This window comes from Callorhinus ursinus, unplaced genomic scaffold, assembly GCF_003265705.2.
Source record: "Callorhinus ursinus isolate GAN/ISIS: 27379988/994484 unplaced genomic scaffold, GSC_fseal_2.0 scaffold1, whole genome shotgun sequence".
In the NCBI taxonomy this organism is placed as follows: domain Eukaryota; kingdom Metazoa; phylum Chordata; class Mammalia; order Carnivora; family Otariidae; genus Callorhinus; species Callorhinus ursinus.
In genome coordinates this window covers 114,848,846-114,852,162 of record NW_027397063.1, presented here as the reverse complement: position 1 = coordinate 114,852,162, position 3,317 = coordinate 114,848,846, and the positions used below count along the sequence as shown (strand labels likewise).

General features: G+C 45.1%; 1 pseudogene; it reads right to left on the bottom strand.

Annotated features, from left to right (window-relative positions):
• Positions 1-784: 784 nt before the first annotated feature.
• Positions 785-2,433, bottom strand: LOC112822688 (E3 ubiquitin ligase TRAF3IP2 pseudogene; annotated as a pseudogene).
• Between the last annotated feature and the right edge of the window lie 884 nt (positions 2,434-3,317).

Below are 3,317 nucleotides of genomic sequence, written 5' to 3'. Positions count from 1 at the left end.
ACCCCAGACCTAGGAATCAGATCCTCTGGGGGTAGGGCCCAGCAATCTGAGCTTGACCAAACCTACTAGGCATTTCCGGAAGGATGTGAAATTTGAGAACCACTGTTTTAAATGTGCTTAATGTTTAAAGAGGGGTCAGGTGCTACTGAGTACTTTGATGCCTTGTTTAGCATGTCCACAGCAATCTGCAAAAGCAGGTGACCCATTTCTTGGTCGTCTCCATACTTACGGTCTTTGTATAACACTGGAATAGGGAGGCCAGACTGTCTGTCACTAGGTTTATTCAATCCCAGATTGTTTTCAGGAAGATGATGGCTATTTTTGAAAGACACATTTCTATCAGCTTTTTTTTAAATTTTTTACAAAAGAGTAAACATTTTATTATTTGTGCATGAATCAGGTTGGTCTGAGGACACACGAGTATTTGGCTAACTCATAAAAGTAGCTTTATGCAACGGGATGATGTCTGTGGTCTTTTACATTTATTGCAACATCATTTATATTATCTACTTGCTAAGCAGGGAGAGGCCCAGAATAGACACATCAGACAGTTAGGAGCAACACGCTGGGGGTGTCAGAAGTAGGGAATACTGAGCAGCTACGGCCTCTGTTTGAAAGGCAGGGTCTATGAAGGTCTCCACAGCAAGAGTGCTCTGCAGGACGGGTCTTCTGGGGTAGGGAGGAGCCCTCTGAGGGGGATGGCAAACAGCCTCTGGGGGAAGAGTGCTTGTCAGAACAGTGCCCCACACGTGGCATGGCCCCAGGGGGCTGGGGACAGAGGGGCTCACAGGGGCACCACCTGAAGGGCGGGCAGAGGCCCCCAGGGAGGGGCTATGTACTCTTCGTCTCTGAGCTGCAGCAGCACAGTGTTTCTCTTTTTCTTGGGCCAGCTGTAGATTTGAGTGCTCTGAAGCCAGGTGGGCATATGCTCCTTCTTAGCATTTGGGAAGAGCACAGGGATGAATCTGAAAGTCATGCTTCCTTGTTTTATGAACTCAGTCTGCATCCTTTGATGAATGTACTTAATAAGCCATGCTTGTCCTTGCCCAGCTGCGACTCAGCATCTTCCACATCCTGTTTGTATTTGGGGCCGACTGCTACAATTATCATTGTCTTTTCTCTAAGGTAGCGTTCCATCCACTTAATGATATCAATGTCTCAGATTCTATCCTCAAATATGTCAATTGCATTTGGAAGTCATTTACCAACAAAAAGTCGAATTTCACCACCTCCATGGCTGTGTCCATAGAATAAGTGAAAAAGACTTTCCATAATTCTTCTGGCAAATTGCTTGTTTTCAGAGTTCCTCTGGCTGGAAGGTTACTAGGGGGTCTAGGGACAGCAGCTGGGGATGGAGCCTGGGGACCTGGTGGTCTCAACTCTGCAGGATATCCCAAGGACTCCTCAGGAACTCCAGCTGGATTAGGGGGCTGGTTATATAGTTGGTCCCTCAGGAGACTTGGGGAGGAGTGGTCTCTTTGCTCAGGCCTCTCATCTTGGTCCCAGGGGCTGGGGTAGTTCAGGGCCTTCTGCACAGGGTGCAAGCCCATCATGCTGGCTCCAGGTAGGAGCTGCCCACACACAGCTGGCTGGACCACTTGCTGGTAGGCTGCTTGGGGGTGGTCATGGCCACATGGCACCTGCTGATAGGGACCTCCAGGATAATGGTAATGACAGTTCCACTGAACATGTGGGGGAGGGTTGGGAGGCAGCATCTATGCACATACTGGGTACCTCTGAGGTTCAACTGAGGGAACCCCCTGGACCTGAGAAGTCTGGGGAGGTGCTGGGGTTAACACACAGAGGTGAGGGGCAGGGGTCTTTCTAGCTGCCTGATGCCCAGGACATCCTGGGGTTGGGAATCATACCCCATGTCTGTTGTAGGCAGATCTGGAGCTGCTTGTTTCCTGTGGGGCCCGGGCTATTGCACCATCTCTTGGCTACTGCCTGAGGAGTCTGCTGAGGCATTAGGTAAATTTTAGTCTGATTTGTCTGAGTCATGGCTAGTGTCAGGAGAAGCTGCTGAAAGCTGAGATCCTAGCCATTGATTCCGTTTTTCCATGAAAAAACTGATGCTCCGGAGGAGGGCTCCAATCACAGATGCAGGCTCATGCTTGCTGGCTGCAGAGGAGCCCGAGGGAAAATCTTTGCCCGGGTCTGGGTGTTTCCTCCAGAAGCTGTCTTCACCCTCCTCCAGGATTTTAATGCCCAGGCAGGTGACCTGCTGGGTCACAGGCCATAGGTTATTTGCAAGTTTCAGGGGTGGGTGAGCCTGAGAAAAGTCTCCTGAAGAACAGTGAGGGGTTTTGGGTGCTGACAAGCTGTTGGCTGCCATGTTCCTTAGATTTGGAGCAGGTGGTTCAAAATGGGATTGGTTAACTGACTTGGGTATGGTTCTGATTCATCAACCTCCACAGGAGTGCTCTGGTTCATTCTAGTTTCTTAGCACCACCAAGGACAGAAAGACTGGCCCTCCATCAGCTCTTTTCCTCTTCAGACTTGTAGTGATGTAACATAAATGCACTTTTGCATTTTCTTTAGCTACAAATCTTTGTCAGTATTGTTAGGAAAAATAACCTATAAAATATAACCGGTGTAATTTCCTTGCAGTTTCTCCCTTAATATGTGTCTTACCATCTTATTAGAAGTAGAAATTTAATTTACATCCAGTAAATCTAATCGAAATTTCTAATTCCCCACAATGTACATTTACATTTATCTTCTCTATTGAAATCAGCACACTCATCCATTTGGATATTTGCAGAACAACTAGCTTTTTCTTTTCTATGGAATTTCATGCTTTCTATTTTTTTTCTTAAAGCAAACTTAATGAACAATTTAAGTAAGAGCAAATGAAAAATTCAGATATTTGTCCTTCAGTTTCAAAGATAAATGAGAGACTTGATGTTTTGTTTTTTATTCAGGTATACCATGTTATATAGACTCACTGAATGTATATCACACTGTTGAAACATCTCCAAGGATTCTGCATGTAGAGCATTTCAAACTTTTGGCCAAGGTCAACTAAAATATCATGTGTGTGATCTTTCTTCTTTCATCCACCCTATCTAGGACAATGCCACCGAATTTCTTTCTGTATAAGAGCACGTGGTCTTGATTATTGTAGCTATATAATAGTCTTGAAATTGGGTAAACTGATTCCTCCCAATGTCTTCTTTTTTCCAAAAACAGTTTTAATTATTCTAGTTTTTTTGCTTTTTTATGTAAATTTTATAATCTGGTTTATATCTGCAAAAAATATTGCTGGAATTTGGTAGGAATTGCATTAAACTATATATCAACCTGGGGAGAGTTGA